At 39.4% G+C, this 14,361-nt stretch overlaps 1 pseudogene; it reads left to right on the forward strand.

Moving 5' to 3' along the window:
* The first annotated feature begins 8,217 nt into the window (after nt 1–8,217).
* On the forward strand, nt 8,218–12,337 carry LOC143889591 (uncharacterized; annotated as a pseudogene).
* The last annotated feature ends 2,024 nt before the right edge of the window (nt 12,338–14,361 follow it).

Below are 14,361 nucleotides of genomic sequence, written 5' to 3' on the forward strand. Positions count from 1 at the left end.
AGCGAACCGGTAGCGTACATATTTTGTACTGGTGGCGTACCTATTGGAAAGGGCGCCATCACTATGAGGCGCCGTTCTAGGAGGCGGTCAAACCGAACCGTCACCTTAAGTATATTTATTTGTGCCTGGGTTTTTCTCTCCCTTCCCATTCGAACCGTCCCCAACTCTCTTCTCTCAACAATGGTGCAAGACCTCGATCTTTGAGGCTTTAAAAGTGGACGTGCGGAGGTTCCTCCCGAGGCACACCTTGCCGAGTGATTTCCTTCACCCGGATCTCGTTATCGAGGAGGCGAGAAGTCCTTCTCTGTAACTCTTCCCTAAGGATTCTGATCTCGTTGTCAAGGAGGCGAGAAGTCATTCTCTGCAACTCTTCCCTAAGGATCCGGAAACACATTTTTGCCAGTTGTATAGGAGTCTCAGTCGCTACACTATCAACCAACTATTTTCTGTTTACTTTTTTTTGTTTCATAGAATTTGGCCTTGAAGCCCAACTATGTAATTAAGCCCAACTATATATGATTGATTAATCAATACAAATGTTAAATTGTTATGTTCATGTTGTCTAGGCCTAATCCATCTGATATGAACTTGTGGTTACATCACAAATGAAGCATCCGATACAAAATGTCCATGATTATTCACTGACTAATTAATGGATAAAAAACCAATCCATATTCAATACCTGGATTACAAGTGGATAGATATCAGAAGATATTGATAATCTGGGTAAATTTAATAAATGGTACGCCACCGGAATATACGGTAGAGATGATATGAAAGAGTTCGAATGAATAAAATGGTGGATAACACTAAAAGACGCCACCGTTCCAATTCGATGTCCAAGTGTCGTGTATCCGACCAGAAATGCATATTGGGGACGGCCAAGATTTCAACGAACCCAAGTGAGTCTGGGTTCAAAGGAAAATTTGAAATGCAAACTAAACCAGCTGTCAAAAAAGGCGCCACCGTTCTATCAGTTCAATTCACAATCAAACGAACCAAAAGAATCCTCGTGCAGTGCACCAACGGATATTATTTATGGCGGCCACATAGCGTAACACTGGTGTAAATATTTTGTACCGGTGGCATACCTATCTAGAATTATTGACTTGCTTGGAAAGGGCACCATCATTATGATGCACCGTTCCAGGAGGCGGTAAGCCCGAACCGTCGCCAACTTATTATAAAATAAATGTAAGTTGGGTTCTTCTCTCCCATCCCACTCGAACCGTCTGCAACTACTGCAACTCCCTTCTCTGAACAATGGCTGGAGAACCATCCGAGAGAAATCACGACCTCTCCTTTCTGCCAGGATTCTCTTTAGTTGATGTGGACTCTTTATCAGACAGTAAATACCTCCGGCAGTACATTGGACCGCCGGTGGCGAAGAGGACACCCTCGTTGAGACATATCATCGAGGATCCCAGTGAAAATCCCCCTCCCCCTCGTCGTCGCCCTCGTCCCCCTCCCCTTCCTGCGATGACCAGGGTCGCCACCCTTGAGGATGGCTTCCAGGTTTGTCCCAAGGTGGAGGAGTTTTAGATTGTATATGAACTTTTTTATAAATATGAAGTTTTGTTTGTTTGAATTTTGAATCCATATAAATATTAACTTTTTGGGTACGTGACTGTTATTCTATGTGTGTTGGTATGACGATAGAGATGTCTGTGTGGTAAATTATTCCATTTATTCCATGAGTGTTACGATTGTAGAAAATATTTGGGTAAATTTCATGAGTGTTAGTATTGTAATCGGTGAATTAAATCAGAATGTGTGTGGGTAAATTCATGCGGTGACCATGGTCTTAACCCTCTTGGAATACGCTTGCGTGTTTAAATGATGCCGGCGTTATGTAATGACGCCGGCGTTTTTAAATAGCGCCTGCATTTTTAAAAAAACGCCAGAGTTATTACAATAGCACCGGCGTCATTACAAAAGCGCCGGCGTCATTTTTCTTCTTTTCATTATATCAACTCTTCACTTGCTCGGGTAAGAATTGGTACCGGTTAGTGAACTCCCTTTCATGTGATAGCAAAATATTGACTACGAATGACAATGTACGATGAATGATCAATGGTAGAAATATGCATGTACATTAATCATCCTATATGTACCCTACATTTTCCATAGGCCCCGGCCAAAAATTGATTGCATAAGGTGCGTCTTATAAGGGGTATGTTGTTGGCCGTGAATGAAAAGTCACAGTCCATCTGTAGGCACTCCATATACTTCATCAAAAATACCCCACGATCATATCTGCACGCAAAGATGTGCTACGCATGTTTAATATTCAGTAGGGGAGATCATATCATAGAGAGAATCGTTTTAAATACACTCACCGGTTGCTCTGCAATGGTTGCTTTGTTGCAATCATAATTGGCCACTGTGTGGGATTTTTTCTCTGTTATTCATATTTTTTAAAATCCCAATTCATATTTTTTAAAATGCCAAATGCAGATCTACCAAATGTGGGTGATGGCGTCAGTTCATATGGTGATGTAGGTTAGTTCCATCATTGATTTGAAAATTTAATTTCTTGATATTTTTTTTGTGTGCTAAACTTCCGTTTTTGAAGCCATTATTTGCTTCAAATTTTCTTCTATACTAATTTACGTCAATAATATGCATGCAAATTTTATAATTTGTATATGCTTATTATGACTGATTTTATGCTATATTGAATTTTTAAGTATTTTGGATTGTTTTATTCCACTTGATGAGCATCACAGTCCAGATCTCGGATTTTGTAGAAATATCCGTTACTAATTGTTGATAATCTCGTGGTTGTAGAAAAACATGAGGATTCTGTACACATTCACCGGTCATTCTGGTAAGTTTTGCACTTATACTTTACATTTTATCCAAATACTGTGAATACTATCTTAAGGTTGCATGAATGCATATTGGTATGTTGGATTAATTGTTTACTATGTGTCATTTAGCACACATCTGTTCTATTTACTTCTTGCAGTTGGTTGCTTTGAAATTCTGAAACGAGTTATGTTGGTTTTGTTATTATATCGTTCAAAAGGGAGCCTCTAACTCTGCACATTATGCTTATTGAATAATATTGTTTATCGGCGGAGCCTAGTTTCATGTATGTAGGCATGTTGACGGCTTTTTTATTTTCTTTGTTTTGTATAATGGGTTTAAGTCGCTTAACATTAGAAGGGGGCCCACTTTGGGTTTTGCAACTCTGGGTTCCCCTCCCCCTACCCCCTCCGCCCTCCCATTTTTTGCGTGATATAGAAAGTGAAAGGGGTTCATGTGTTTTGGGAAAACTACACAGACTCTTTGCTTTCCCATCTATCACTTTTTTTTTGAAATAGCGATTTGCAAAAAAGAAAAAATGACAAGGGAGCACCCAAGAAGGGGCAACCCAGAGAACAAAAACAAGAAAGAAGAAACAGAAAAGAAGAAGAAAAGATACAATAAAAATAACAAGATTATATTACGGGAGAAGATGATCGAACCAGAGAATACTCTCTCTCCCAACTCCTTGCTTGGCTAACCCATCCGCCTTTTCGTTTGCCGACCTCCATACGTGATTAAAGACAATAGCTGAACCTGCAACAAAATCCTCAATTTCATCAAATAACGCCAAAAAATTTCCAAGGAGGAGCTACACCACCCTTCAACCACCGAATGACATTCAATGAATCCCCTTCAACAATGATATGGTCTAATACTTCTCTACTCAACTTCTTAATCCCAAAATAGGCAGCTTTAACTTCCGCCTCAGAAGAATCACACACACTAATAGGACCAGAAAAGCCCAAAGAATCTCACCAAACTCATCACGGCAAAGACCGCCCACCCCCGCTGGACCCGGGTTTCCAAAACAAGCACCATCAAAGTTGATTTTCAACATTCCTAGCATTAGAGGCTCCCATCTTTGGACTATGCTAATTTTCCTCTTAGTATTAAAGCACACTTCCCTCCAATGTTCCCAAAGATCAAAGGCCGATACAAAAAGAAAGGATGGAAGACATCTAACCCATGATATGACCAATGCTATAATCCGCATGTACAAATAATAAGGTGATTTGGCCAAACCCTCAAACACCCTAGAGTTTCTTTCCTTCCAAACCACCCACCACGTAGCTAGCAAACACGCATTCCACAATAATTTCCCTCTCTTTTTCCATGGCATAAACCCCCACATACTCAAAAGATTCTGAATAGTTCTAGGGAAGACCCAAGTGATTCCAAACCTCAGAAAGATACATCTCCATATGATCCTGGTGAAAGAACAGTGCATGAACAAATGATCCACAGATTCCCCATCATTAAGACAAAGAGAGCAGTGATCAATTAGCAACAACCCACGATTTCTCAAGAAGTTAATGGTTTGTATCCTTTAACGACAAACGACCCAACCGAAGATACTAATCCGACGTGGGCAATGAAAATTCCATACCTTTGCAGAAAATGCAGGAACAGAAGGAGGCATCAAACCATTATAAAAAGATTTGACAGAGAAAATGCCGGATGATTCCACTGTCCATATTCTTTTGTCTTGACCCCACGTTTTACATAGCACTTATTAAGGAGCCGCCGCAACCGAGATTCATCCTCACTTTCCCACTCAAAAAGGATTCTTCTAAAGGCAGGACACCATATCAACTTACCACCACTACGATCAAAACATTCACAAACGAAGGCTTCTTTGTTAACAGCCACCCGATACAGCCTAGGGAACAAGATCCTTAACTGCTCCTCTTCACACCACACATCACTCCAAAACTTAATTCTATCACCACCATAGACCCTGAACCTCACCTTTAGATTAAAGGAGCAAGCTAATTTTAAGATATCTCTCCACGCAGTCAACCCCTTTTTCTTATATTCGTCCTTTGATTCCCACCCACCCGGAATACAACCATACTTACTACAAATCACCTTAGCCCATAAATTAGACTGCTCTTCCCCAAATCTTCACAACCATTTTCCCAATAAGGCATGGTTAAACTCCCTAAACCTCATAATTCCCAAACCTTCAAACTTTATAGGTACACATACATCGCTCCAGTTCACCAAAGAGATGCCTTTCTTCTCCTCATTTCCACCCCACAAAAATCTACGCTGGATCTTTTCAATACGCAAGGCAACACTAATCGGGCACATAAAAAGAGACATAAAATATATAGGCAAATTGGCCAATACAGCCTTAATCAATACCAACCTACCTCCCCTAGACACAATATTTCTCTTCCAAGTATCCAACCTTCTCCCAATCTTCTCAATTATCGGTTCCCAAACAGTTTTATCAGGTTTACTAACTCCTAAAGGTAAATCAAGATAAGAAGCGGGAAGGTAATCAAGATCACACCTTAAAATTCCGGTCATCTCTAAAGCCTCAGCCGAGGGAATATTTAGGGCATACATTTTAGACTTGTGAAAATTTGATCTTTGACCAGAGATAAGTTCGTAACATCTTAAAGTAGCTTTCAAATTGAGCACTTGATCCTTATGAGGTTCACAAAATAAAAGGGTGTCGTCCGCAAATTGTAAGTGAGATACCTCTACATTATCAACCCCAATTTTAAAACCCTTAAACATCTCCAGACTGCTACCTTTAGCCAGCAATCTACTAAGAATTTCTGCCATAATTACAAACAAGAAAGGGGATAACGGATCCCCTTGCCTAAGATCCCGGGAGGATTTGAAAAAACCTTTGGGAGACCCATTGATCAGAACCGAGAACCACATCGAGGATAAGCACATCCTAATCCATTGGCGCCATCTTCTCCCAAACCCCATTATATCGAGTAACATATCTAAACACTCCCACTCTACCCTATCATATGCTTTTTCCATGTCCAATCTACACAAGATCCCTTTCAACCCAAGCCTGCGATAATAATCAATAGCCTCATTCGCACTGAGCGAACAATCCAAAATTTGTCTTTTGGCCACAAAGGCACATTGACTATCAGAGATAATCATAGGGAGCACTCTTTTAAGGCGCTCCGCTAACACCTTAGCTAAGATCTTATAAAAACATCCCACAAGACTAATAGGTCGAAAATCAGAAACCTTGGAAGCCCCCACAACCTTTGGAACTAGAGTAATAAAAGTAGCCTCAGTACCCTTGTCTACACCATGCCCTGATGGAATTCCCTAAAGAAACCTACTATATCTTCCTTCACATATGGCCAACATGCTTGGAAGAATGCCAAACAAAAACCATCCGGCCCAGGAGCCTTATCTCTACCCAAGGAGAAAACCCCTCTCTCAATTTCCTCCTCCTCAAAAGGCTTCTCCAAAACTCTACATTGATCCTCGTCTAGGCGCTTAAAAACCAACTCCTCCGGAGTCGGTCTTAAAGAACCATCCGACGAATACAATTTCTTATAAAATTCCAAGATCACCCAAGTGATCTCATCTTGATCTGTGATCTTTTCACCCTCAGCCTCCAAGAACTCAATCCTATTACCCCTCCTCCTAACACTAGCCATGGCATGAAAATATGCCGTGTTCTTATCCCCCTCCTTTAGCCATTTAACTCTCGACTTTTGTCTCCAGGATATTTCCTCATGCAGTAGTATACCATTGTGCTCTGCCTTAATTCTACGCAACTCCTCTTTCAAGTTGTTGTTTCCATTCCCCTCACCCTCAAGAAAATTTATTTCCCCTATCCTACTCTCCAACCATCTCAAACGATTTTGATCGAAGGCTCTTTTCTCTTTTACCCATTCCCGCAACTTTTTCTTCACAAATCTGAGCTTACGACCTATTACCACATCTGAAGGCCCTTCCGATTTAATAAAACTCCACCATTCCCCCAACCTTTCCTCCATACGAGGAGCTTGCAACCATGCAATCTCAAATCTAAACGGAGGAGGACCCCAAGATTCAAGCCTAGGATCTAAAAGAATAGGGCAATGATCGGACACCGAGTGAATCGGGGATCTTTGATACACATCAGGAACCAGATTCGACCAACCGGGACATATAAGAAACGGATCAATCCTGCTCTGACTCTCGCCTCTATTCCAAGTAAAACGAGCCCCAGCCAACGGAAGATCAACTAACTCATGGTTAGCAATGAAATCATCAAATGCTACCATGTTTCTTGTTGTTCTCCTACAGCCGCTTCTTTCACCTACGAATCTAATCTCATTAAAGTCTCCTCCTATGCACCATGGAAAGACCCACGGGTCCCGAACCACATTTAATTCCTCCCAAAGCCTTCTCTTTTCCACCCTCAAGGAAGGCCCATAAACCCCAGTGAAAACAACCTTTGATGCATCCTCCACCTGCTGGAGGACAACGAAAAGTGAATGATTTCCTATCCATTCTTCCACACCTATCCAACACAGCTCATCCCATGCTACAAGAATACCCCCCGAGGCCCCATTGGAACCCATATACGAGAAACTCCAATCCCCCCTAACCCCAAGACTCTTCAAGGTAAACCTATCTATTACTTCTAGTTTTGTTTCCAAAATGCATATCAGAGTTGGTTTTACTTTTCTAACAAGGTCTTTGATTTGGGCCCGTTTTGCCAGGGCCCCCAATCCATTAATGTTCCATGAGAGAATCTTCATAATGAAACAATTTTGATGAATTTGAGATTGCATGGCTTCATCTCCTTATCTCCTCACCTCTCTCCGTCTTATCTTCTCATCTTCTCAAAGCTTGCTTGATTATCATGCCTTGTCAATCACTTGCATTCAAAAAGTTCATATTTGATGCATAAGACTATTTAAGGGATAATGGATATATATCAACCACCAGAACTTGAATTGTTGTGTAAGATCTTCTGGTCTGGATCTTACAGCTAAGCATTTTCTTCGAGAAGTTGATGCGCTGCAAGGATCAAAATGTTTTTATTATCTTTGATTTGAGACTCAGTTATTTTGACTACCATTACCTAGAAAGGCTTTGTCTGGCATTATTTAAATTGAACCATTTCAAAAAAAAAAAATACATTTGGGATTTGCTTGATGGGGTGTGCTTACAATGGTTAGTAGGATACAAGGTATTGTTGGTTGTTCTGACCTATCTTACCATTTCATAATTTGGCTAGTCCTTGTGTTTTGTGTTATTTATATTTTATGGTGGGTATTTTCCTTACAGAGGAATTGGAAAAGTAATTAACAACTAATGTAGAACATGTGTATATGTAAATATCTTACCATATTGTTGGTTTTGGAAGTCAAAACCAACTTAAATTGCCTTCTCTGGAGAATATCTATCTTGATTTGAAATATGGCATTTGCTTTGGTTAGTTTCATTCTAGCCATTTATGTCGGGGAAAAGTTCAACTTGTTCCTTTTCTCTATAGGCCACAAGGAGTCTATTAATGCTTTAGCATCTAGCTCTGATGGTCAATTGCTTACCACTAGAAGTTGGGATAGACTTGTTCAAGTGTGGGACACATCTGCTGGTAGTTTTAAGGGAGTACTTGAAGGTCCTGGAAGGAGCATTGAGGTGAAACCTTGCAAAAGATGTTGGTTTATTATCTCACGTCCTTCTACTAAGTAATTTGATCTTAATTTTCTCTTGAACTCAGTGGCTGAGGTGGCACCCAAGAGGGCATTTGGGTCTTGCTGGTTCAAAAGATTCCACTGTTTAGATGTGGAATGCTGACAAAAATACTTATCTTAATATGTTTTCTGGTCATGGCAGCAGTGTCACTTGTGGTGATTTTACCCCTGATGGTACGCCACTACTCTTTCGTCGAAATGTTGATGTTTTCATGTTTTAAGTTGCTTATAGTTCCCAACATAGATTTATCCTTATTTTGTTTTCCCTTGTGCTTGCTTGAAGAAAAATTTATATGTACTGGCTCTGATGATGCATCATTGAGAATATGGAACCCAAAAAGTGGGGAGAACATCTATTTAGGCTTCCATTAATGATCATCGAGAGAGAAGGATTCGAGATACATCCTTTCATCCATCTCCTCCAAGTGGGCCCAAATCGCATTCTTTCTAGGATATAATCCATAAAAATCCAATCCACGTGATCGTAGGCCTTCTCCATATCAATTTTACAAATAGTACCAGCTGTTTTGTCCTTATGCCAACATGAGGCTAATGGGCGTAAATTCTTTTATCTCCTTAGCCCCCTCCTTTTTGGGGATTAGAGAAATGAAGGTAGCCCCTCTGTGTAATTGCTCAAACAACTTCATAATATCCCCCCTTTGAAATAAGTCATGATAATTTGCAGTAGAAATTATTTACCTCAAATAATCTCCAATAGATATTTACAACCCTTATACTTCACCAATTATCTCTTTTGATAATCAAAGGACCATTTGGATGAGCTTCTGCCTCTTGACAATGGAAGACTAAAGCATCTCGTGATGGCCATTTTTCCATGAGAGGATTAAGAAAATGTCAAAATAGGTCATATAAGCCATCTAAAGGCTGGGTAAACATTCACACGAAACTACTTTGGAGGGAAGGAGAAAGACATACATATATCGTAAACAATTATTCTATGGATCACACCATGTTGGCTTGGGAAGAACCTTAGATTAATAACATGGACTATTATTGTATTACATGAGGATTGATTAGTACTGGCAATTTATATATCTATCCACTGTGTTAATGTTTCGATACTTGAATGAAATGCATAAAAGAAATGCTTAAGAGGGGCAACTCCAATCCCTATTACTAATTGATGTTCAAATCATCAAGTTAGCAGTTCCTAAATGTAGTTGCTTGGGCGTGGCCTATGTGCTGAATGACGACACAAGGAAGCCAAAATGTGACGGTTTCGCAATGCAATGTCTTGATTTTACTAATATGATCTAGAAGTACTCATGGTTTCTGTATTATTGGCTATAGCTTGATTATGGAAGAGACATGTGTCATATTGTTAACTTATTCTAGTTGTAATGGAGATAAGGTAAAGTTGCAGACTACATTGCCTACACTCTGAAGGACTCTATCATTGAAAATTTGTTTTTCCTTTTTAGAGTTTTTTGTCCTTTCTGAATTCCACTGATTTCTACTTTTTATAGGCCATCCTTATCATACCGAGGGACTTGCATGCTTGACTATAACCTCTGATTCAACTCTAACAATCACTAGTTCAGAGGATGGATCTTTGCACGTAGTGAATATAATAACTGGGAAGGTCTGATCTCTCTTTCCCTTTGACTTCTCATTTTTCTTTTATTTATTTTCTGTGAATGCAATTTATGCACATCCTGATGCACTCATTATCATATCTATTGTCTGTGCCTCTAATTCTATATTGTTAAAGATCTAATGAAAAAAAAAAATCTAATGTCGAACATGTGTTATGGTACTCTACAATCTACATCATTAACTCATTTTACCTTTCTAGTTACAAAGAAATACAGATTAATGTTTGTGACTGGTTTGAATTTCTTCTGTTTTGGTTTATCAACTTTCTTGTAGCGCTTTCGTTTAATTCTTTTACTTGTTTTACTTATTACTGACTATGTTGCTAAGTTCTGCAAATCCGAAATTCCTCGTTCAATTTTATTGCATTTCATACCATCTTTAGAGGGTAGATGTGCTTGGATTTGTAAGAATTTATGTATTTTACTTCCATTGTATGACATTGAAATGGATTTTTTTTATAATAAAAATATGCTCCTGAATGAACTAGCCCTTCTCTCTTTAGGTGATTACTTCTATAATAGCTCGCTCTGATTCCGTTGAATGTGTTGGTCTTTCACTAAGGTACGTCCAATATCTTTAATAAACCATCTTCAATTTTATTGTTTTTGGAATATTTGAAATTGGAAAGGACTCATTTGAACTACCGCTCTCCCCTCTCTCTCTCTCTGTGTGTATGTACGTATGTATAATTGAATAAGATATTTGAAGAATCTAATCTTTCATCTTTAATTTCCTTACTATAAGTTTAGTGGATACTTGGTTGTTGAAATGTGAAATGTGAAAACAAAGAAAGATTAGAAGATGTACAGGTGGGAGCACAGATTTCACTGTAACTAAAATTTCCCTGCTAACCTTCTGGCCTCCCTTAAAGCATATTAATATTTACAGATCTTCGATCTCTCAATGTTAACAATTTTATTAGTGACTAGACCTAAGCCCCATGTTCTGCTGTTGTTCTCAGTCGTCTAACTAACTGCGTCTGAGAATTGCGTACTACAATAAAATGGCCTTCAAATCTGGAGGACAAAATCCACAGCCCCAACCATAACACTCTTTTGCTTCAGCTTTGATGGTGTTAGTCATCGACTCGTCCGTCTGAGTTTTGCACTACCAGCTCACCTGAATTAACGAAGAATTGATCACGGTAATCATTGATTGGGCATTAACTCCCTTTTACCGTGGCAAAGTTCTCATCCTTTTTTTGTTGGTAAGCTGGAATTGAACTTCGACTTCAAGGTTGAAGAACAGTCTTAACCAGTCTAGATAGACGATAAACCACGGCCAAGCTCTCATCTGAGTAATGAAGCACGACCCCTAATAACAACACCACAACAAACACAAGCACCAGTCCCTATATAATTTGTTTTGAATTTTATACTTTACAACTAGCTTTGGCCTACAAATGTATTAACGATTTTGATCCATCTTGCAGCTTCCCTTGGGTGGCAACTGGGTCAAAAGATGAAAAGCTCATTATCTAGGATCTGTAGTATTCATCACCACGCTGTGTATGTGATAATGGGGTATGTAACAAGTTCCTCAGTTGCATTTTAAATTAGGCATGTTTCATGAAAAATATTCCATCGACTATTAGTAGGGCAACTTGTGAGAGATGGGCGAGATTCAAGAGGGAGACTTGAGAGGGTGGGAGTGAGGGGAGCAATAAAAACCTCTGAAAAAGAGGAAAGAAAACTAATTTGAAGTGCGAGTATTTTTTTACTATTTTAAGTAATTTCTTGTTTACCTTGATTTTATTTTTTTATTTGGAAATGCACATGTGACATGCTTGGTATGGATATGTACTTCTTATTACAAGGTTTTAAATCTCGGTTTTGGTTATCAGCGAAACCGAAACATTTCGGTTTCGGCATGAAATTTTGGATGAAATCTTGTAAAATTAGACAAACAAAATTTTACCGAAATTTCGGGCAAAATTTTGTACTTTTCCGACTCGATGTGCATTTCGTTTCGTTTTCTGCTGAAACCGAATATTTCGGCTGAAACGAAACGTTTCGGCCGAAATTTAAAACCATGATTACGTAGCTTCTCGTTCCACTGAGGTTAAAGTACGAGTGTGGAACAGCCTCTCTGAGAAGTGTGTAGGAACATTTTGTGGGCATTCTGAAGCGATTGAGTCCCTGACTGTCTCTGCCAATCGCGTGTTCCTTGTCTCTGTTTCGATGGATCGAACTGCTCGGGTGTTTGAAATAGCAGAGTTTTGCTAAGCTATTTTAAGTTAATAAATGCCCTAACGGCCAGTTGGATGGTATTGACGGGTCAGCACAAAGCGATGACCCTGCAATCGCCAGAGTATACAGTCCAAAATTTTATCTCCATTATATAAAATCAATAAATTTGAGGCATTGTAAAGATCAAAGACCAGTGACCAGTTTTTTTAACCGGGAGGGACTGGTGCTTAACACCTTTCTTTAGTCTAACTATCAACCCTCTTTGAGAAGGTCTATGCACGGGGCACCAATGTGTTGCCTTCCAAATATGAGACTCATGCATGGTAAAGAGGGGTGGCCAAACCTATACTTAGACTCAAATATAAACGTAAATTTGCGTCCAATATAGATTTGGCCCTCACAATCGGTTGTCATGAACAGGGGCTTAATAAGGAAAGAATGAGAATCCTTGTCGAACTTTTGCTACTTTTGCTAATGCCCTTGTTCGTTTCAGATTGTGACAACCGATTGTAGGCCCCAAACCTATTATTGGGATCAAAATTAAAATAGATGGGGTGCAACAGAGTTGGGTCAGGCTGAACTTTCACTAAAAATGAATTGGAATTCACCTGAACCCGACCCAATGTTATAATAAAAGCTCCCTTCGTTTAAAATTATGACAACCGATTTTGAGGGCTATACCTATTATTAGACTCAAAATTATGTTACAGAGCATAAGCAAGCTTTAATCGGAAACGGATTGATGAGAATCTTCGGAAGTAATTGTGTCGCTCGAAGAATCAAATTAGGTTCTTTCATAGAAAAAAGGGTAAAATTGCCGCTTAGCGGGCCGGCTAGGGATTTTTGGGTTTTTTTTTTGCATTTCTTGTTATCTGCACCTTAAAAACACGAAGAATGTCGTAAATAATGGTTGCAACTAAGGTCGGGATGACACTAGTACCCCTAAATAATAATAATAGACCGTCAATTGAACTGAGCTCCACAAGGCATTGCCTGTTTGAGATGGCACTGCTTAGTGCTTACTATCTCCAACATTCTCTATTACAATTAAAACATTCATTTTCTACTGTAAACCAATCATTCATTTAGGTTTTTATTCAACTATCATCAGAAAAATAATACCAAAACCAAATCACAGCCTAACAAAGATGTAAAAAAACAGCGGAAAAAATACATATTATTCCTCTACTAAGACGGAAAAACCCAAATGCTGACAATTCTCAACAATCACACTGGCGTCAAATTCTTCTAACTGTTCTTGTAATCACAAATGTAACATTCTGTCCTATGATTTCTTGCTGCACCTCTTTGTATTTTGCGATTTCTTCAATATACAGTGCCAAGGTTGCTACCACAGAATTCCTAAGTCTAATACGATGTGGCTTTTTGCAAAGCAGTTGCAACATTGTTCTTTATAACACGTTCGCTGCTTTATCTGCCATTACACGAGTACTTATTCATATTCGAGGAAGGAACAGTTTGTGGATAAGAAGTATTGTCAACTAGAGGGAAAGCTCTATCAACTCCTTATCCCACTCATGACACTCTTGACCTGGAAAATCCCCCTTGGAATACCTTATAGAGCTGGGCAGGCAATCGGTTTGATTATCAGCTGCTCCCCACCCATCCGCGAATGCGAGCCCTGCGAGCTGCGAGTGGAGAAAACGAGCCGTCCTCACCAACTAGCTAATTAGACGCAAGCTAACAAAATTCTTCCAGATAAGAATGAATATGCCGGATCAGCATCAGAATCAGATTTCACTGCGTCTTATGAACCTGGTAGTGACTTTCAATCCCCTGCTCCACTTCTTTCAATGCTTTAATCCACAAGTCATTCCCACTCGGATAGAGGGAGCACCACAAACAAGGAATTAGTTTCTTTAAGGAGAGTGGCTCGACCCCGCGTAAGAGACTATATTACCCGCCTCTATTCCTACAGCTTTTTAGTAGAGGGATGACCCCGAGGAGGGAGACTAGTCCCCTCAAGACATAGAGCGGGATTAAATGGAAGAGGTTAGATGAAATTTATATATAGGAAAATGAATGGTCTGAGATGAATG

Source organism: Tasmannia lanceolata, unplaced genomic scaffold (genome assembly GCF_043159265.1).
Source record: "Tasmannia lanceolata isolate RefF3 unplaced genomic scaffold, GAP_Taslan_0.1 ptg000002l, whole genome shotgun sequence".
Lineage (NCBI taxonomy): Eukaryota > Viridiplantae > Streptophyta > Magnoliopsida > Canellales > Winteraceae > Tasmannia > Tasmannia lanceolata.